The 22511-nt window shown below is 38.1% G+C and overlaps 1 protein-coding gene across 9 annotated transcripts in view; it reads right to left on the bottom strand.

Moving 5' to 3' along the window:
* MAGED1 (MAGE family member D1) overlaps positions 1 to 22511 on the bottom strand; it is a 58466-nt gene that overhangs the window by 23066 nt on the left and 12889 nt on the right. For 5 of the 9 annotated variants that reach the window (XM_070605331.1, XM_070605336.1, XM_070605337.1 and 2 more), the window contains one exon: positions 17718 to 17799. The exons of the other annotated variants lie outside the window; for them this stretch is intronic. The gene's annotated coding sequence lies outside the window, so the exon portion shown is untranslated. The remainder of the gene's footprint in view (positions 1 to 17717; positions 17800 to 22511) is intronic. 9 annotated transcript variants of the gene reach the window in all.

Here is a 22511-nt window from a genome sequence, read left to right as displayed (position 1 = left end):
TTGAGGCCAGCCCTGCGGCTCAGTGGTTAAATTCGCATGCTTTGCTTAGGTGGCCCAGTGTTCAGATCCTGGGCGTGGACCTACACACTTCCCAACCCACCATGCTGTAGTGGCATCCCACACAGAAGAACTAGAAGGAGTTACAACTAGGATATACAACTATGTACTGGAGCTTTGGGGAGGAAAAAAAGAGGAAGATTGGCAACAGATGTTAGCTCAGGGCCAATCTTCCTCACAAAAAAAAAGAAAAAAGGAGTTACCCTTGGAATATGTGGCCACATTCTATGTGATTCAAATTATTTCTCAAATCCATAATTCTGAATACATTTCTTGTTCTTGTTTAAGCTCTTTCTCTTCACTTCATAACAAAAATTAAAAAAATACATCTGTCACTTACACCTGATACTTGGCAGTAGTAAGGGAACCAACCAACTCAAAGGAGAAGAGAGACGGAGAGAAAAGGAAAGGAAAAGAAAGAATTATCTAAAAAGTCTCCACCATACAGCTTCCTAAGAGGCAAGCCAGGGACTGGATTTACTCTACAACCTGACAATAACACTAAAAAGGGGGGACAAAAATATGAAATAATTGTTTTCAAGATAACTGGACATCAGACAATGAAAAACAGTGATCCCTGAGAGATAGGGGAAAAATTAGGTGAGCCTTTACAACTTGGAAGAGTTTCCAGTTCATGGTGCAACGAGGGAGAATGCGGCCAGAACCCAGAGGATTTTCTTAGTTACGGTGACAGAGAAGAGATCAGAAAGACCAAGGTGGCTAGAGTTCAGAGAACAGAATACCAAAAAGGAGACAACTGCACTTAGGGAGAACTCTGGAGATCTCTGAAGGATTGCCATAAAGTATTCAGCAGAGTACTGATCAGTGAATGCATACAAGGAAATTACCCAAGGCTGGGGAAAGAACCACCTGAAAAGACTAGAGGGAACGAGTGTCAGAAGTTCAAACTGGTCTGGGGATCATGCCCATTTCCACCAACCAGAGCAGAAAAACTCATAATTCACGAGACACAGGGTATTCAGATGGGCCTTGCCTTAGTAGTCTGGGGTAAGTAGCTTTATGCAAAACACTGCTGTGATCCACCCTAACAAATTTTGAAGGCAAGACTCAAAGAAAATTTAACTGCTTCCAAATGACTGCATCTCATAATAAAGCTTAAGAAGATATTATTTAATAATACAAAAATATTTAGCACTAAAAGGTAAACACTTATGAAAATTTTCCCAAAAGGTAAAGTTCATAATGCCTGGCATCCAATAAAAAACAACCAGGCATGTGAAGAAGCAAAAACAATGTGACCCATCATGAGGAGAAAAATCAACCAATTCATACCGACCCAGTAATTACAAAGATGTTATATTTAGCAGACAAGTACATTTTAAAAAGTTGTTATAACTGTGTTCCATATGCCCCAAAAGCCAAAAAAAGAATGATCACATTAAGTAGAGAAATGAGATATATTTAATAAGGTGCAAATCATACATCTAGTGATAGAGACCATAATATTTGAAAACTACACTGGATGGAATTAAATGATAAAGGTTAGTGAACTTGAAGACATACAATAGCAAATATTCTAAATAAAATAAATTTTAAAAACAGAGCCTCAGTGCCTTTGCTCATGCTGTTTCCTCTTCTGGGAACACTTTTCCCCCATCCCAATCATCCATCCATCCTTCAATCAGTGAATTCTGAATCCGCCTTCTGGTCTCAGCTCAATCACCACTTCCCCCTTCCTTGACCTTCCTGAGGAGGTCAAACCCTCTTTAAACTTTTTCATAGAACCACGTACTTTCCCTCCACAGCACTTGTTGCAGTGTCAACTTCACAAATATTTGGGTCTGTGATTAATGTCTGTCTTCTTCACAAGACAGTAAGCTCCATGAGGACAGAGAAAACGCGTCTATTTTTGCTTACCATGATATCCCCAGCATCTCAAACTGCACCAGTCATACAGTACCCCTGCACCCTGAATCCTGTCTCTATCTGTCACCTTTGGGATTTTGATCTATTAATTACACCCTCTCTTCCATATCTTCAACCTCTCCTCCTCTGCTACCTGTATCCTATCCAATATTCTTTCTTCCTTACTAAATAAACCTTGATTTTTATTATGGGTGACAATGATCCCAGCTGTAAGCTTACATTTCCCAGACACCCTTGCAGATAGTGGTGGCCACATGTCACATTTCTGAGCAAAGGATGTAGGTGGAAACCGTTATGTAGAACTTTTGGGAAAGTTCTGTATAAAGGAGACTAGTTCTATTGATAAGGTATTTTGCCCTTTCCCCTTCCTCATCTTCCTACCTGGAACATAGAAATGATGGCTAGAGTTGCAGCAGGCATACTGCAACTACTCATAGCACCTGGAAGATAGGAGACACATGCTAAGGATTGTGGAACAATATATATATATATACATATGAGGGGCCTGAGACATTGATGAAATTGTGGAGGTCCTGGACTTCATACCACTGGATTTGTTTTCATAAGATAAAGATATCCTCTAATCATTTTAAGCACCTCATTTTCAGATCTGTTACTCATATCCAAATGCAATTCCAAATGTCCAACACAAAGCACAAAATCCCTCTCTCTCTCTGTCTCACACACACACTATCTCCTTCTGTAACACACTATCTCATTCACAAATGATTCCCTCTACGACTTAAAGATATGTCTTATAGATAATAATATGACTTATAGATATAATAACTATGATTTATGACATACAATCTCTACACACTGTCTCATTTCTCCACACTATCCAACTAACATGCACACCGTCTCTATTATTCCCATTTCTGCCCATCTACTGCCCTATCGTAAACTATAATACACACAATGTCCATACGGTACCATGACATCCACTGTCAATACAACTAGCTGTAATCAACCCCTATTATCACCCACACCATCTCCATCACTCACAGACACATCTACAATTACTCAATCCCTACACTATCACAGTGTCTAACCACACCCACTATTATATGTACAGTCCACATCCCCACCATAAAACCTTCATCATCCTCCAAAACTCCTTTTCCATATGTTCACACCATCCCCATATCATACACACTCACAACCAATATCCACATCACCTCCACTCTCACACACATGCTTTTCCCATTCCTCATCAACACTCAGAAACTCTTTGTATTTTCCCATCATACACTTTATTCAACAACCCCACTCAGATACTCCTGATTTCCATACTCCAAATCATCATGCACTTTTCCATTCTCCGTTATCACACGTGCTCACTGTACCTACCTGCCCCCACAAATAGACACATTTCTCATTTCCTTCAGCATCACACACACACAAACACACTAACTCTATCACTGCCACCATTTACCTATCTTCTACCATCACATTACACTTTCCTCATTCCACCCACTATCTATATCCTCCTATTATTACTCAAAATGCCCCATCTACATTTTCACACACATGATGATCCCAGTGTCTCGTTATCGTTGTGTCCTTTCCCACTATTATCTCTCCCTTCCCACTCTCTCACACAACCATACACATGCACATGCACAATTCTCATCTTCCACAGTATGAAATACACGTTGTCCATAGCTACCATTATAACATACATTCTGACCTTGTCCTTTCACTATCATTTGCATTGCTCCTGCCTTCATTTTCAGAGTGATTTCCTACCATCCTCCACCATTACTCACACTGTCCCTATTGTCACCATTATCACACATACCTTGCTCACATCACCCCCACTATGCCACTGTCACTCAATACTCTCTCGATCTCTGCATCAAACATACAGCCCAGATCATCTACAATTTTACACATGGTACCCATCTTCTGCAACTCCTTCTCATTTTCTCCCTTCCCTCTCCGCTTCCCTGGACTCACACTCTTTCCCAATATGTGGCTAATACACGAACCCAGACATAATGGAGAAATTTCTTACTTGAAGCCTCATTTCAGAGTTTTAGCAAGTGGAAGAACACATCGTGCTCAAGAGGTATAATATTTAGTGTTCCCATTTGTTGTGAATGGATTTCTTTTGGTACATTTGTCTTTAAGAAGCATTTCTTCATGTCTTCTTGCAGCATTTAGATAGGGTTTTTAAATATTCCATTGATATATCTTTAATATGATACTATGCAGTTAAGCTCTTTGTACTATACTTAAGTCTTCCTAAAATATCCTGACAGCTTTTTTGTTACAGCAAAACTGTGATATTTTTGGTCCTGAAGAGACAGGTTCAAGCAAATGGCAATACTGAATATATCAATGAGCTGTGTTAGAGGGTACACTAAATCTTTACTTCTCAAGTTTCCATGAGGAAGAACGTCAACTAGACTAACACTCCTGCTTTTCTGCCCAAGGAAGAGAAATCAGTTATATGAGTAGTATGTTTGGGAGAAATATCTAAGTGTTTGGCTCAGGCCCTTGCTCTCTGCTTTTCTCTCAGGGGTCTGTATGCCTCTAGAAAACATGCATCCTGACCGGCTCCTTGCCATGCAATAAGGGGCCTACTATCGGCCTGGAGTCTTGCAGCTTTTCAGCATTGCTTGCAATTGTCTGGGTAAGTCTGCCTAATTCTGAGGTCTAGTATTAGGAAATCCACACTAAAACCATCTTCTCCAATCAGCTTTATTAATAATGAAAATGATGTTTTGATCTCCATTTATCTGATTCCTAAATTTTATTTCAATTGGTTCTGAATCTAGGCAGGCAAGATAAGTGTTATTTATTAATCCCTTACAGCTCCCACACAATGTGGACCATTGAAATCACATAAATTCTCTTTACTGGCTCTATCCATGTTTTAACTCAGACAAGTTTCTAGGTGGAGTTTGTTTTTTACTAGCACTTAAGACAAACACTTCACAGCAATTAAGATTAGATCTAAACAAGGAAATTGTTATGTCCACCAGCCTCAGACTCCTGATTCCCCTGGATTAGGAAGTTCACATTCTGAAGGGGTAGAGCTACCATAGTATAGTAGGTGCTACTTAATTAACCAGGATGGTGGGGAGCAGGCACCAAGTGGATCTATCTTCTTTGGCCATACTAATAAGTCCTAGGAGGGCATAACCAAGAGAGCTCTTTCATGGGATGAGGTGGCAAATCTTTACAGGGACTATCAGACAGGAGTTTAGATATTCATTCAGATGTACGGAAGGCTTATTAAAGAAGTCAGATAAGTGAACCATTTCTTAGGGGGTAAGAAACTTTTTAATAAAAAACTAGAATTTAGTCCGATATGATCTTCTTGTTAACAAGTTCTCTGGAAATTTAGATCTAACAGTCATTTTACCTCTTTCTTTTTGCTAACTAGCTTTGTGCTAGCTTTTTGAGTCCTTACATATGAACCTAAACACTGTGCTTCTGTGCTCTCAGTGAAAGAACACCATTTCAGGCTACAATGTGTCCAAGGTGACTAGGTCCAAATATTGGAATTTTCCATTTCACCCAAGGACAATGAGTGTTGTAAAGAAATGCCAATTATTCTCTGGAAATAAAGCAGTGTGAAGATTGGAATTCACATGGGACCTCTTTCGCATAGGAACACTTTTCATACATACACACAGTTGGTATTTTAGAGTACTGGCTCAAATACATCTTTTCCAATCTCTGTCAGGGCTCACAAAGTGATCATTCATGAAAACAAACATACAAAGAAAATATGTTTGAGCAGTCAAAGAGAAACAAAACTTTTAGACAAGATATGTGAAAACCTGACTAAAGAGTAACAGGAACACCTAAGGAAAGTCAAGTACAGCACACATACACCAAAACTTTCTGAAGCTCAAAGTTTAAAAAAAAATCCAATCAAATAATAAAATGAAAAATGATGGTTACTGATAAGCCTAAACTAATGGATTATAAAATCAAGTGCAAGATTTATATCAAAGCCCTGAGCAAATGATAATAACAATTAATAAAGCAACAGGTTCAATGAGCAACAAGTTAAGACATTTAGATAGTTCCAAGACATCTACTATGGGACTACGGGTGGGTGGATGGGGAGTTAAAGGGGAAAACACAGAGGGAAAAGAGGCAATACTTAAATAAATGATAGAAGAAAATTTCCCTGAGCCAAAAAAAGAGCCCTCTGAATTCCAGACAACATTGATTCATTTATCCATTTACCCATCCATTCATTAATTTATGCCTCCATACGTTAATTTAATCGCTACATCTCATAAGGATTTATTACGTGTCTGGCACTGTTTAGGCATTTGTGATATATCAGTGAACAAAACGGATAAAAATCCTGCTTTCACGGAGCTTACATACCAAGACACCCTTAGGCATGCCCTGATCAAATTCCTGAACTCAAAGAATAAAGAACACATCTTACAAGCTTACAAATAGAGAGAAAAAGTTACTTACAATAGAAAAATTAAACTAGACAGACATAGGACTTTCATCAGTAACACCAAACTTCGTGATCTCATTCACTTATTTTCCCAGAAATGGCTTTACTCAATTTTCAGGGAAGCTGAAGTCAGTCTTTGACCTAGAACCTGTTTTCCTGGGAGACTTTATCTAACAGGGGCAATACTACCTTTTTCTCAAGCAACTAGATTTGTGCTTGCTTTCAATTTTTTCAAAACTAAACAATAAATTGTTTAGGGACACACATATAGGTGATAAAACTATAAGAAAACCAGACTGCTAAAAGTGCAGGGTAGTGTTATCTCTAGGTGGAGGCAGACAGCAGGGCGTGACTGGAGAAGGGCACTTAGGAGGCACTAAGATGCACTAATATTCTACTTCTTGTCCTGGCTGGTGGGTTTACTGGCATTATTTTATTTGTATTATTATAAATGTAAATACTAATTAGTTCATTCAACAAATAATAAGTGCCTATCATGCATCAGGCATTATTCTAGGCACTGGGGGCACAAAAATAAATAAATCAGATAAAAATCCCTGTCCTTACAGAGCTTGCAAATTATCACAGAGATAATAAGACTTTCCAGAACCTATATAAATACAAGAACATACAAACTGAAAGAGTCCACCAAGTTACAATAGATACACAAATAGCCACACATCTTCATGAAATTCCCGAATATCAGGAATAAAGTGGAAAGTCTAAAAACTTCCAAGAGTTGGGGGTAAAAATAGTCCAGATTGCAGCAGGACAGAAGGGTCTAGAAAGGAGATTTCCAGAAAATAAATTTTCTGGATAATCTGACTTACTTGAATACGTTCCAGAAAAAGACAAATGACAGATCTGGTGAAAAGGATAGGAATATACAAAAATATGCAGGTGAAAAGCAATTATTAACTTAAATGATAAAAATGTGTACAAGAAATGTAATCACAACTCACTACTTGTCTCTTTAGTGAAAAATGTTTGCATAATCATAATAAGGTAAACATTATCATTAACCAAAATGTATGCTATAATTATATTAAAAGGATAGAGAAGGGAAGTGGGAGAGAAAAAGTCAGAGTTTAATCTTCATCTCTCATGATGGGAAACGAATAGCTAATATCTAAAATAAGTAACTCAAGAAATAATAGTATAGCCATATATACTAATGGCCACATAGTTTAGAATTATTGAGATAAAAACCAAAAGAAATAGCTAATATATTTTAAAGTTGGTTACTTCAGGTATTTGAGTCTGGTGGGTGAGAAGGGGTAAATCTAAATACTGCTAATTTTTGTTACTATCTGGTTTTCAAGCCAGGTCTTAGTGTAATATAGAATATATCTAAACATTAGATATATTATACTTGCTATAATAAAAATACAAAATAAAATATTTTAATTACAAAGGGAGTAATTTAAATATAAAGAAAAGGAATACGATAAGAACTGGAATTTACTGAAATTAATATGGCTAATAGAATAGATCAAAAGAGGTGGGGAGCACATAAATGCAGAAACTGAAGGACCCTCAATGTTTGCTTTTTATCCTTTTGCAACTTTCGGGGGAGTTTTCCAAATTGCTCTTAAGTTGTAGCAATAATCAAAGGGGAGTTTTAAACTTGAGAAGAACAGGTAGAGTGGGACCAGTAACATGGGTCCCAAATAGTCAGGGACAGGCAACTGGAGACTGAAGACGGGAGGGGAAATTCATTCTAGGAAGGAAACTCAGGCTGCCACAAGAGGGCAGAACTAGAACGCAGTATTTCCTCTAGTTCTCCTATTTTCCCTGTTGCTCATTCTCAGATTTCTTTGCCCTCCTTTAAAATGTCTATATTTCTGAGATTCTGCCCCACCCTCCTTTTTTTTGCCTCACTCCACACACTCTTCTGGAGCAATCTCATTCATACCTTAATTAAAACTACCAACTCTGTGCTTGATGACTTCCAAATCTATGTGTAATCCTACTTGCTTCATAGCAGCAGAATAAATTCCTGACTGCCTACTAGATAATTCCTCTTGGACATTCCAAAGATGCTTCAGACTTTGCATGTTCAAAACTTAACTCATCATTTTTCCCCCTCAAACCTGCTCCTTATTCTGAGTTCTCCAGCTCATGGAGTGGCTTTTACATCTTATCAACCATTCAAGGCAGAAAGAAAACTGAGGACCATCCTGGATTCCTTTTTCTCCATCAGCCCCCTATATATAGTCAGCAACTGAGTTCTTTTTTTTTTTTTTAAAGATTTTATTTTTCCTTTTTCTCCCCAAAGCCCCCAGGTATGTAGTTGTATATTCTTCGTTGTGGCTCCTTCTAGTTGTGGCATGTGGGACGCTGCCTCAGCGTGGTTTGATGAGCAGTGCCATGTCCGCGCCCAGGATTCGAACCAACGAAACACTGGGCCGTCTGCAGCGGAGCGCGCAAACTTAACCACTCGGCCACGGGGCCAGCCCCACGACTGAGTTCTTAATTTCTCACATATATGTATTCTTATTTCATTCCCACTGCCTTAACTCAGGCTTCAACATCTCTCCTCTTTTGTAATAGCCTCAAATTGGTCTTCCTATACCCAGTTCTGTTTTCTCCAGTCTATCTATCTATCATACTCTCGTCCACTGGATATTTCTGAAATGCAAATCTAATCCTGTTAATCCCTTGATTAAAATCCCCAAATATCTCCCCATTGTTCTTAGTACAGCATTCAAGGCTCTCCACGATCTGGCCACTATCTCCTTCTCATTACATCCTCTCTCACTCTCAAGTTCCAACTACACTAAACTTCTTGAACATACCATAAACAAACTGTAAACACTGAGTTATTTCATATAACGTGTCTTTGCTCATACCACCACTACATGAAGTGACTCTTCTATTCCTCAGCCCCCACAGTTAACACTGACAACATCTATATACCTTTCAAGACTTAACTTAAGCATTAATTTCTTTCTGGAACTCTCCCCCATGCAGTAGAATTAACTATTTCCTCCTTTGTGTCACTAATGTACTCTTATATAGACTTTTATCAAGTACTCATATTTTGCAGTGCATATTTGTTTACATGTCTCTTCTACTAAAATCGGCTCCTCTGGAACCAGGAGCATGTCTTACTCATATTTCTACTCAAAATATCTATCACAGTGCCGTATAGAAAAGACGCTCAACAAATATTTCCGAATGAATAAAAGAGTCATCATGAGGGGGGCTGGCCCCGTGGCCAAGTGGTTAAGTTCGCGCGCTCCGCTGCAGGTGGCCCAGTGTTTCGTTGGTTCGAATCCTGGGCGCGGACATGGCACTGCTCATCAAACCATGCTGAGGCAGCGTCCCACATGCCACAACTAGAAGGACCCACAACGAAGAATATACAAGTATGTACTGGGGGGCTTTGGGGAGAAAAAGGAAAAAAATAAAATCTTTAAAAATAAAAGAGTCATCTAACAAAAATGTACAACTGAAATCTCACAAGGTTGTAATCTATCATAACATTAATAAAAAAAAAAATAAAATAAAAAAAATAAAAAAAAAATAAAAGAGTCATCATGAGAATGTAAGATATGAGGCCAGCCTGAGACCAATCTCCTATCTATGGTAGACATCAGTAATCAACCACAGTATTGTCCCCTGCACCTCAGAATCATTCTCAAGACAGCATACTATGAAAATCTATTTCAATCAGTAGGAACTGGAACAAGATATAAAATTTATTTCTCACCCTGGAATGTAGGCTGCCACAATGGAGTGCCTCAATAATAATCAGAGTCGATTTAAGAGAATTAACATGGGATTAGGCAGAGCATCTCTGAAACACTCTTTGCAACACTATGACTATAGCAACGGCACATATAACAAAACAATGTTTTAGCAAAAATTGGTGTTGGGCAGTAAATTCGGTCCCTGCGCATCCAGCACTGCCTACTGAAGAGACATCTTGTCATTGGAGGAGAAAAAACCCCATATATTGGCATTCTGATTTATACTTCAGTTTTGTCTCAATTCATTCAGAAAATGTTCATCTCTGACTAAGGATCAGACTGGAAATCTGCTAACAAGCCAATCGCTGCACCTGAGGAACCAGGTAACAGGTGCATCACACGGAGAAATGACGGATCAACTTATCTTCTTCATTCCTTCCACATCCAGATGCTCTGGGAAAGTATGGAGAAGTCTAAAAACTCCTTTCTCAAATGGAACAACAATCTACTGGAGTATTGTTTCCAAATCTTATTAACACCATAACACATATGTAAAATGAAAATATATGTACAGTACGTGGAGGTACACTGGACAAGACTGTTCACGGCCAGAAGCCTGGAGGCTCCAACCAAACTCAGCTGCCTGTGCAGTGTATTAGTTTCCTCCTATCGCCACAACAAATTACCCCAAATTTAGTGGCTTAAACTAACATAAGTTTGTTCTCTTACAGTTCTGGAAGTCAGAAATCTAAAATGGGTTCATAAGGCTCATTCCTTCTGGACGCCCTAGGGGAGAATCCATTTCATTGCTTTTTCTAGCTTCTAGAGAGTGCCTACATTTCTTGATTCATCATCCCTTTCTTCATCATCAAAGCCAGTAGCTTAGCATCTTCTTTCTTCTCTGACCCCTGCTTCTGCCCTCACATCTTCTCTCTGTAACTCTGACCCTCCTGTCTCTCTCTTATAGGGACTCTTGTGATTATACTGGGCTCACTCTAATAATTCCGGATAATCTCCACATCTCAAAATCCTTAATCACATCTGCGAAGCCCCATTTACCATTTCAGGTAGCATATCAGGCTCATATTCAGGTTCTGGAGATTAAGACACAGACATTTTTGCAGGTCCATTATTCAGCCTATCACATGCAGATGGTGCATCACATGATTCTACAGGATATCACTCACATTATGCATGTCACAGATATTTGTATTTATTCTGATAACTTTCCAGCAGGTAGTAATAAAGCATTTAGAGGAAGAGGTACCATTTTCCAATTCATAAAAAGGTACCCTATGAATTAGCAGAAGCCCCATGGTCTAAAGTGATTAATATCTCAACACAGCTGTAAAACACTGGGAGCTCTGTATTATACAGGGTTGAGGCCCTGACAGAACTAACAACAATAATAGCAAACATTCATTAAGTGTGTCTTCTGGGCCAGGCACTGTACTAGATACTTCACATCCCTCAAATCTTTACAACTTGGTACCGTATTAATATCCTGATCTAAAAAATGAACAACGTGAGACCAGAGAGATTTATTAACACAACCAAGGTCACACAGCTAGAAGGTGGTTAAGCTGGCAAATAAGCTGGTTCTAGAACCCGAATATTTTCTGCTGTACTATGCTGACTCCTTAAAGTAAGAGGGTATAAAATTTAATTTATTAGTATTTCTTATACCTTGAGTTTCTGGAAGTCACATTGACTGAGTGCCACAGCACTGAATATTTCTGTGGCAATTTCAAGTAGTAGCTCCTCCGAATACTGGGTGATAGACAAGCAAGCTATATCTATACCCATCCAGGGAGAAAATCATATCCTAGTCTCTCCACTTTTTGTGGGCTAGATTCTCTCTGTTTATTTTGGCTTGTCTGGTTATAATTCCTAAGACGACCCGCCTCTGTTTCTGAAGCTCCTAGCACATCTGTCTGTCCTCCATTCCTACTCAATCTTTTTAGAACTGGACAACTCTCCCTTAGCTCTTGATGATGAAAGTGTCCAAGCCGAGCCCAGAGCCTGTGCTCTCTATACTAGACCAAATTGCCTACACCATGAGAAGTGATTAGGGTGAACATTTGAGAATAGAATTTTGTTATTAACGAAATCCTTCAAGATTGGATTATTCAAAGGGAGTTACAAGATAAACTCTTTATAACCTTACTCCATTTTATGGAGCCCAATGTGGAGTTTCTGGGAGTATCTATCCATTTCCAAAACTGACTGAGCTCCCAAAACTCACTGCACTGAAGGGGTAATTCTGATTTCTGGAATGAATTCCTTAATGATGAATAAAGGTTAATACATTTCTGACAATTTACATATTGCCACTATAAACCTAGAACAATTAAATTGTCTGGGATTCAAATCCTGGATCTTCCAGGGATAGCTATATGACCTTGGAAAAATTCTTCCATCTCATTTCTTCACATCTAAAACAATGATGAGAGTTCTTATATATATTATATGATTGTTCCAAGAGTCAAATTATTAAACAAAGTATGTGAAGTTCTTACAGTGCTTGGCACGTGGTAGGTGTACAATTATATGCAATAAGGAGAAAGTATTTTAATTAACTTTTATTATGAATCTTTTTTCACTTCTACCAAGATCTGATTTTCTCACAAAGACCTTCTCTCATCATTACATTCATAAGATTCCCGTACTGTCCAACACTGAATAAGATTACATGCCAAATTGAAGGTCTTTCCACATTCACTGCACCTAAAAGATTTTTCTCCACTACGGACTCACTGATGTCAAATAAAGCTAATTCCTGCTGAAAGTATACTCATACTTTTTATATATACATAGAGGGTCTTGCCTTTATGAATCATTTGATGGTAGATAAGACTTAGCCTCTAATTGAAGGCTTATTCATTAGAGGGAGAGTTTCTCTCCACTATGAATTTGCAGATCATAAACAAGGATCTCATTCCATCTCCACTATGAATTATCTGATGTTCTACGAGGATTGACATCACCAAAATGCCTTTTCCACATTCATTACATCCATAAGCTTTCCTTGCACTGTGAATTCTTTCATGCTTAGCAAAGTCTGAGCTGGATCTGAAAGCCTTCCCACAGGCATTTGCAAGCATAAAGTTTTTCTCCCTTATGAACTCTCTGATGTTTAAAAAAATGTCTGAGCTTGTCCTGAAGTCTTTCCCATAGTCAATACATTCATAAGGTTTCTCTCCACTATGTATTTTCATAAGATTAAAAAGCTTGATTACCCACTGCAATTTCTCTCACATTGGGAAAGTTTTCATACCCTGTGAAATCCCTGGTGTTGAAAGAGAGTTGAGTCCTGCCTGAAGGCCTTCCTACATTTTTACAGCCATACGAATTAACAAAGTCTCAAGTGTGATTTCTCAGATGTCAAATAAGGCAGGTGTTGTGACTAAAACTTTCCTTATATTCATTACCTTCATAGTTTCTCTCTATTATGAGTACTCTGAGGCATCAACCTTGAACGCTAACAAAAGGCTTTTAGACATTAATCATACATGCAGGGCTCCTCCTCATCAGAAAATTTCCAGTGTCTCACAAATTCTAAACCCTTTACAGAGTTATAGTCCTATGAACTATATCTCCATGCTCTCATTCTTGGGGGTTTTCCTCATAAAACAGACAACTAGCTCAACCTTTTCTCAGTCAATGCACTCACAGCCTCTTTGTTTAGTAGGATTATTTTCCTAAGTGGCAGAACTGTGCCTGCAACAGATTTCCCTGGAAAAAGAAATGTATTAGAGACTTCCCTGACAAGCTTTCCTGCAGCCTATGTCGCCACATGCCAAGTCTGCTCCACAGTAGAGACTCTGATCAAATGGCCTTGGCTTCTGGATCCATAACACTCCTTGGATTTTACTTTTTCTGAAATTTCCCTCTTTGAAGTAGATCCTACTCTGAGTGATAATCTTATCACCTAAAAGGATAGACCCACATAAAGAAATAAGCAAAGAACTTGAGTAAACTATTTCCAAAAAAAGAAAATGCAAACAGATAATAAATACATAAAATATTCCAATTTATTAGTTGTCAATGAATGTAAACTGAAACAACCATGAGATAATTATTCCTCTCTCATTTTCACCAGCAGTTTATGTGAGTGCCCATTTGTTCTCCTTGCTGGTATGAATGTAGATTGGTAGAAATTTTCTGAAAAACAACTTTGCACCACGTAATTATGAGCCAGAAAATCACCTTTTTGAGCCAGAAATTACTCTTCAAGCAATCTATCCAACAAAATAGTCAGATATGCAAATAAAGATTCAGGTACAAAATGATTCATTGAAGAAATATCTTAGTGAAAAAAATGGAAACACACAAAATATCCAAAAACATGGAATTGGTTAAATAAATTGTGGTATACTCTTATGATGGAATATTATGCAGTCATCAAAAATGTTGCCAAAAATTGTTATTGACAAGGGAGATTCTCACAAGATAATTTTTAGAGAAGAAAGCAAGTATTATAAGCTGAACTGTGTCCCTTCAAAATTAATATGTTGAGGGGTCGGCCCAGTGGCATAGTGGTTAAGTTTGCATGCTCCACTTCAGGTGACCTAGGGTTAGCCAGTTCAGATCCCAGGCCTGGACCTATACACTGCTTATCAAGCCATGCTGTGGAAGGCATCCCAAATATAAAATAGAGGAAGATAGGCACAGATGTTAGCTCAGGGCTATTCTTCCTCAGCAAAAAGAGGAGGATTGGTGGCAGATGTTACTCACAGCTAATCGTCCTTAAAAAAATACATAAATTAAATAAAATAAAATTAATATGTTGAAGTAATAACCCTCAGTATATCAGAATATGACCATATTTGGAGATAGGGTCTTCAAAGAGGTAAGTTACTTGAGGTCATTGGAGTGGGCCCTAATCTGATACAACTGATTCCTTATAAAAAATTAGGTCACAGAGATACATAGAGGGAAGACCATGGGAAGACAGAGGGAGGAAAAGATAGCCACCCACAAGCCAAGGAGAGAGGCCTGAGAAGAAACCAACCCTCTAAACACCTTGGTCGTAGACTTCTAGTCCCCTGAATTGTGAGAAAATAAATTTCTACTGTTTAAGCTGCTCAGTCTGTGGTACATCATTATGGCAGTCCTAGCAAACTAATACAGCAAGATACAAGACTGCATATACTGGAAAAAAAATATATAAATTAGTTAATAGGATTTAAAACTGGGTAATGAAATGGATGACTTTTACTTATTTCCTTATAAAGTTTTGTTGTTCTCCAAAATTTTCCTGATGAGCACGTCTCACCTTCATAATATAAAATACATAAAAAAGATAAAGATACCCATAAGCAAACAGTTAAAAAAAATAGATACAAAAAATATGTGAGTTTTACTTGATGAAAAGAAGCTGCCAAAATGAGGTAGAAAGAAAATTAATCAGGAAATTAAAGCCTGCTAAGACCCAGTGATTTCATGGCTTTGTCTCATTTTTAGATGGCCTCCCAACTTAGGGAGAGAGGGACTTGGAGAAACAAAATAACGTGAGGATGAATGGTTTGTTTGGAGGGCAATATAGAGACAATGAAAGAGATTCAACTGACTAGGGAAATGGGAAAATTATCTGAACAAAGGAGGTGTTGAATGTGTAGAACTAAGAGAGAAAAGAAAAGATCTGGAAGAAGGTAGATAGCAAGAGATTCATTTTCAGGGTACTGAAGAAGGGGAAGTAATGGACAAGGGAGAAGTAACTGGGCATGCAAACAAAGGTAACCACAAAGAAAATAGGAAAAGAAGAAATTCTCTCTTTTGCTTGGTCTTACGGGATCCACCAGATGAAGAGTTTGAGAGGGGTATAAGGGTCCAGCATGTCATCCCAAAATATGCCACACTGGCATATTGATTATTTTGAATTAAACGTACCTAAGAAACAGCCAGTGCAAGAACAACACACTAACCCTCCTTTGTGACCCTGAAAGCAGGAGATAAATTCCCCATGTCAAAGATATTCTCCCTGTACCAGGTGGGTAGAAAGCATCCTTATCATCAAAGACAGGGAATTTAGGGCCAAGAAGGCTGTATAAACAAACCTTGCTAATTCTTCAACATTTACTGCTCCTAGCCCAAACTCTTCTGCCTTGCTAATTCTTCACAAATTTATTGTTTCTTTGTCTAAAAGGTATAAAAGCTGCTTGCTCTGGTCACTTCCTTGAGTCTCATATTTTTATGGGGCTCCCGCACATATGAAACTAAATTTGTTTTTCTCCTGTTAATCTGTCTTATGTCAATTTAATTATTAGACCAGCCAAAGAACCTAGAAGGGAAGAAGGAAAATTCTTCTGCCCCTAAGGTCGCCATGATAACAACTACTATAACTATGTACCACACACACTTTGCTGAAATACGTTATCTGTATTTCACATGGAAATCTTGAGAGAGGTATTATTATTCCAATTGTATAGATGAAGAAACTGATGGTCAGAGAAGGGAACTGACTTGCCCAATATTTTAGAGTTAGTAAGTAGTGGAACTGAGAGTCAACTCAAGTGTGTTTGGCTTGAAAGTTCCTGTGTTTTCCACCATGTCAAGGCGCCTATGTGGGCATTTACTGACTAAAATTCCAAAATTATCCTAACACTGTCTAACAAAGCTGTAAGTTCTCAAGTCTCTACCAGTCTCATTCTCCCTCCTTTGCTCACGTAACAGGATTTCTTCCTGGATCCCTTTGTCCTTAGTTCTTTCCAAATTTGGCTAGGAATTCATTTTGGTCTTTTGAGGTGGAAGATCCTACAGTTGAAAGTGAAATAAAAATTTGTGGTTAAAGCTGGGGTAATGTATGTCCCTAAATTCAGTTCTGAAAGGTACAGGGGGAGTGGTGGAAGAAGGTCTCTTATTTATTAGGATGTCTTAGAAACAGGCAAGGGCCTTGTGAAAGAGGCATAGAAATGCATGTGTTCCTAAGATCTAGGAAGAGGGTGTTGATCTTGAGGGAAAAAAAAACCTGACAAGAAAAACACAATGAGTCATTTACTCTACTCCTAGAAGAAAGATGTCCCATAATTCAGAAACAAAAAACACTGGAATCCAAAGAATGCAGCGCACTGAATTGGTTAAGCACATAGGCTTTAGGGTTGGACAGAGCTAGGCTCAAATCTCAAAATATTACTACTGACTTGCTAGGTGACCTTGGGCGAGCATCTTTATTTTTCAGAGCATTGGATGTTTCCTCTATAAAATAAATAGAAACTAAAACCTAATGAGAAGTTCTGAACCTAAACTTAATCTCAAAGAAAATGTAGGAAAGAGTCATATGAAATTTTCCTAGTTCTGGTAATTGACCACCAGGTTGTTTGGACAAACCCTCATGCTGAAAGCTACTAAAAAAATCTTGATGAAAAAGAAGTAACATCTACTTAAAAACAATAGAAAGACAGGACAATAAAAATATGGAAACATCAGGGTAACACCATGGGAAAAGGCGAACCTAGAGAAGTAAATAAGCAGTGAGGAAATTTCTGCCCTGAGGGCATTTTTCCTTCCCCCAAAATTTTAACTTTTATTTCAGTTGCTTTGAAAGGCAAAGGAGACAGAGATTAAGGCCCAGAACTACGCGGAGTAGGGAAACTAACAGGAGACTCTTCCTACAGTAAGCTGGGACCCCAAACGGTTACCTTCTCAGGGGGAAGATGAATGGTAAGCAGGTCATTTTGCAGCTCAGGTTGAATTACATGACTTGCCCTGGGATCCTTGAGCCTTGAATTAGAAAAAGAAAGAAATCAGCAGGATCAGCTGGTAACAGAAAAGACTTCAAACACTGGGGTTAGTAAACACAAACTATAAGATTACTTTACTATGAATAAAGAAATAAATATGCCTGAAGATATTTCCAAGCAACAGGAAACTATAACAAATGGTATATCATAATTAAACCTAATGTAACCACAGGCCCTCCAAGACTAATTAATATGTCTCCGTCTCTTATTAACAGAGTGATTAAGAATTGTCTTTCAGAAAAACTGCAAAGTCACATAGCGAGGGCTACGCAAAAGAAATCATGACCTGAAATGACCTCAGAACCAAAGATTCTCCTTCCCACGGAACCCAAGGACCAGAACAAAACCAGAACTCGAAAGTCGGACTCTTATCAGAAGTAAAGGGTCCCTTATTCAGGAAGATCCGGTGTTCCCTACCTCATCATAAATGTTTAGAACTCTGTCATAAATGTTTAAAACCTTACCATAAATGCTTGAAGCCCACCAATCAAAGCCTGTCCCACCAGCATTTCCTCATGCCAACCTGTTCTCCCTAACTTCTTAAATTTCACCCCCGATCTTGAATCAGAAAGACAGATCTGAGGGCACATGCCCCCTGTCTCCCTGCAGATGGATCTCGCAGAATAAATGCTGATTTTTCCCCACAAAGGCTGATGCCATAATTAATTGACTTGGTTACGTGCATTGGGCAGAGAACCCCAATTTTGTGCGGTAACACTAATCAAACTTTTAGAAAAAATAAAAAAACAAAACAGTACCCCAAATGAAAAACTCGAGGGATAGCTTTAATTGGCAGATTAAGAAAATAATTTGTGAATATTTAAGACAGGTCAGAGGAAATTATTAGAGCATAGTACAAAGAGACAAAAGCATAGAAAGTACAGAAAAGAATGTAAGAAACTCAGATTGCTCTCACTCATCAAGCAGGTGCCAGGGCCTTATAAAAGTGATTGCATCAAATCTTAAGAATTACTTTACAAGGCACAAAATATAGAATTCCATTGATAATAAATAAAATCCTTTGCAGCCCTTTCTTGATTTCTACAAGCAAAATTGGGCTCCAGACCTGCTTTTTCTTTAAAACTAGCTAATGAAATTCCAGAGCCGAACTTTACAAGTGCAAATCTTCACAATCAACAAAACAAAACTTAAAAAGTGAGGAAGACTCTGTACTCTCTTCCCTGCAGCCGTGGAGCGTGGAAACCATTTTGCTTCACAATTATTTCAAATAATCTAAATTTAAAAGATGTTAAATTGAGAATTTTACAAAGCATGTCAATCTTGTTCTCTTTTACAATATGGATACATAAATATTCATAACATGTTCATATATTCATGAATATCCATAAGTGTTACCAACCAGTTCTATTCTCTGTTAATATAACTCTGTCTTTGGAAGTATTATTTAAAGGCATTTTATAAGACTCCTACAACTTTAGAAATTGATGTTTGTTGTATGAAAATAACCTACAAAAGAAATATGTAATTATAATTAGGTATCTTACTTGGTAATTCATTAACTTGGTTTGGTGGATAGAATAATGGCCCTCCCAAGATGTCCATGCCCTGACCCTGTGAATATGTTACTTTACATGGCAAATGGGATTTTGCATATGTGATTAAGGATCTTGAAATGGAGAGATTATCCTAGATTATCCTGGTGGGCTCAATATAATTACAAGAGTCATTATAAAAAGGAAGCAGGAGGATCAGAGTCAGAGAAGAAGATATGACAAAGAAAGAGGTCAGGGTCAGAGAGCTGAAGATGCTATACTGTTGGATCTGAAGATGGAGAAAAGGACCATGAACCAAGGAATGCAGGAAGCCTCTAGAAACCGGAAAAAGCAAAGAAATAGTTAATCCCCCAGAGCCTCTGGAGGGAGCTCAGCCTGCCAAAACCCTGATTTTTGAACTGCTGACCTCCAGAATTGTAAGATGTAAATTTGGGTTTATTATCTATGTTTGTCCTAACTTACTACAGCAGCAATAGGAAACTAACATGTCTGCTGATAAAGCTGTAACTGACATCTCTATATTTGGAAACAGATTGATACTTCTAAGAACATTCAGAAAAATTAGGAAAGGATCGTTGGCACTTTCCTTTTCACCCACAGGCATGGATAAACAAATACAAACCCACGATTCTGCTGGATTTACTATATAACAAATACTTGAAGAGCACATATTTCTTTTAAATTAACAGCGTCATGATTTCTATTTCACCAGTGAGAAACACGAGACTGAGAAGTAACTTGCCTAAGATCCGTACACAAGAGCTAGGATTCCAATCCCTGCCAACTGGCTACAAAGTCCAGTATTTTCCCACTACATCTTGCTGCCTCTCAAACTGCTTGGGGTGTGATGAAGAAAGGCTGGAGAATCTAAATGTATTCCTCAAATGACCCACAGCTGCACAGAGACTCCGCGTTTGTGAGACGCTCTACCTTCTTTGCTTTAATTCCACGCTCACAGTAAGCAACATGCTGTTCTCCTAGTTTGACTTCCCAAGAATCCCAACACTGGAACTGACATGCCCTGGAAAGAGGATCTGAGAGTTTTGGCCACTAGAAAGACAATTAGTGTAGAATGTGTGTGCTTCTCTCTCTATATCTATCTTAGTCTCAGGAAATTAATTTGTATTTGTTTATCATCGTTTTATTTTAGCATTTAACAAATGCTGAAGACCAAATCCTGCACTGTGCTCAATTAACTGAAATGTCACCACCCAGGAAGGTTCTTCTACAAGTTCTGCTGGAATTTCCAAATAAAGGTAATTTCCTGTCTTTGATAACTTCAAAAGTATTTACACATCAAACACAGCTAATTAGAGCTTGAGGCCTCAGAAATGCTTAAGTGAAATTGTTCCAGAAAAGAAATTCTGCTTTATTTTTACAGAATGATATTTATTTATGGTGGCATAAGAACTGAAAGGGAAAAAAATTACAATTATTCATGAATTACATTAACAGACCAAAAAACACTTTGTGATAATTCATTGAGCTGTATAGCTATGATACTTTAAAGTATGTTTTACATAAAGTTTAAATAAAAATTCAATAAAATCTATAAACAAACAATTGGACCTACAGAAAGAAGCCAGCAAAGTGAACAGATCTAAAAACAATACACCAAAGTCAAGCATTCTCATACACCAGTCACAATAAATTACAAAACGTAATTTAAAAGTATTAGTGAGAGCAACAAGAACTGTCAGGTACACAGAAATACGTCTAACAAAATATGCAAGAAACCCTTACAGAGAAAATTATAAAAATTTTCCCAAAACATTAAAAATACCTAGACAAAAGGAGAGAATAACTAACTTCACTGTTGTAAAGACGCAATTTCTCTTTCTATAATCTATAAATAAAATGCAGTTCTAATCAAAATTTCAATGTTTCTTACAGACCAGGTTAAACTTATCTTAAAATTCATATGGAAAAGTAAAAGGCAAAGAATATAGTTTTGAGGGAGAAAAATAAGAAAGGGTCTTTCCCTACCAAATATTAAGATGCTTACAAAGCTATAGTAAACAGTGTAGTACTAGTATAGAAATAGTCAAATAGACCAATGGAACAGAATAGCAGCAGACACATACACATGTTACAACCTGGTATACCACAGAGACAACATTATAAATCTGTGGAGAAAGAACAGACTATTCAGTAAATAGTTCTGAAACCACTGATTAACCATTCAGAAAAAAATTAAGATCTCTACATCATACAATAAACAAAAATAAATTCCAAGTGGATCATGAACCCAATTGTGAAAAGAAAATTATAAAAGGTTTACAAGAGAGGCCGGCCCCATTACCAAGTGGTTAGAGGTCTGCGTGCTCTGCTTCAGCAGCCCAGGATTCTGGGGTTTGAATCCCAAGTTGCGACCTACTCCACTCATCAGCCATGCTGTGGAGGCATCCCACATACAAAGCAGAGGAAGACTGGCAGAGATGTTAGCCCAGGGCAAATCTTCTTGATACGCAAAATAATAATAATAACAAAACAAACTCTTTAAAAAAAGTTCTACAGGACAATATAGCAGAATACCTTTATGAAATCAAGGTAAGAAAGCATTCAAACAAGATGAACAAACATGGCATATATAGAAAATGATGATAATTTCATGGCATATAGGGGGAAATGGAAGAGGCTACCTCTCCATGAGGGCTAAGGTGTCAATATTATAGCATAAACTTGACCATTTATGAAACTATTTCTTTCTTTCTTTTTTTTGAAGATTAGCCCTGAGCTAACTGCTGCCAATCCTCTTTTCGCTGAGGAAGACTGGCCCTGAGCTAACATCCATGCCCATCTTCCTCTACTTTATATGTGGGACGCCTACCACAGCATGGCTTTTGCCAAGCGGTGCCATGTCCACACCCGGGATCTGAACTGGCGAACCCCAGGCCGCCAAAGCAGAACATGCGCACTTAACTGCTGCGCCACCTGGCTGGCCCCAAAACTATTTCTTTCTACTTACCCCTTTTCCTTACCTCTACTAGACCACAGACTGGCCTCTCAACTGACCATTTCTTCAGGTATTCCTCAAACTCAAGGCTAGATGGCATACTCAGACACCTACTATACATGGTCTAAATGACCAGTTGCTCTCTGGTCCTCACACTCAGAGGATTCTCATCCACTGTCAGATTAACTGCTACTTCCACGCAAAATTAAGTTCTTAACATGG

This window comes from Equus przewalskii, chromosome X (assembly GCF_037783145.1).
Source record: "Equus przewalskii isolate Varuska chromosome X, EquPr2, whole genome shotgun sequence".
In the NCBI taxonomy this organism is placed as follows: domain Eukaryota; kingdom Metazoa; phylum Chordata; class Mammalia; order Perissodactyla; family Equidae; genus Equus; species Equus przewalskii.
This window is presented reverse-complemented; position numbering and strand designations above follow the sequence as displayed.